The following is a 753-nucleotide window of genomic DNA, read 5'->3' on the forward strand; positions in this document are numbered from 1 at the left end:
GCATAGGCATTCGTAAACATAACTAAATACTAAACTCTGCCCGAACAGGTCATGAAGGCCCAACGGCACCGACCGGCCGCCGTGTCATTCTCAGCGCACAGGTGTCACTGGATACGAAAGGGAATGAGGTCAGCACACCGCTCTCCTGGCCGTTTTGTCAGTTTACGAGCCGCTACCTGCCAATCAACTAGCTCCTCAGTTGGGCTCACAAGGGCTGAGTGCACCCCGATTGCCAACAGCGCTCGGCAGACCGGATGGTCACCCATCCAAGTGCTAGCCGAGCCCGACAGCGCTTAACTTCGGTGATCTGACGGGAACCGGAGTTACCACTGTGGCAAAGCCGTTGGCATTTCTAAACATAGCACCATTAAAATATTAATCGATTCGTGATTACCTCTTAAAGTTATTTTCAATTAAATATGCCCACTTAGGAGTCCAAATCTCGTCGCGTGCGGGCAGTTCCAGTTTTTTGCTTTAGCGTGAAGAAATCTGGACTGTCTCATAAAACGCTGGATAAGACCGATGATAAGGCACCTGTTAGTGAAAGAACGTGCAGAGAGTGGTTTTAACGCTTCAAGAACGGTAACTTGGAGGACGAAGACTGGCATGGTAGTTGAAGGGTTTTAGAGGCTACTGAAACCGACGGAAAGAATCACAGGAAATCGTTGTCGAAAGTAACTGGTGCACTTGAAACAAGCACCGAAAAACAAACGGCCACATTACGACAGCAGACTTTTCTGCACGACAATGCTC

General features: G+C 49.0%; 1 pseudogene; it reads right to left on the reverse strand.

Annotated features, from left to right (window-relative positions):
- Window positions 1-230: 230 nt before the first annotated feature.
- Window positions 231-348, reverse strand: LOC124799441 (annotated as a pseudogene).
- Window positions 349-753: the final 405 nt, after the last annotated feature.

This window comes from Schistocerca piceifrons, chromosome 5 (assembly GCF_021461385.2).
Source record: "Schistocerca piceifrons isolate TAMUIC-IGC-003096 chromosome 5, iqSchPice1.1, whole genome shotgun sequence".
NCBI lineage: Eukaryota > Metazoa > Arthropoda > Insecta > Orthoptera > Acrididae > Schistocerca > Schistocerca piceifrons.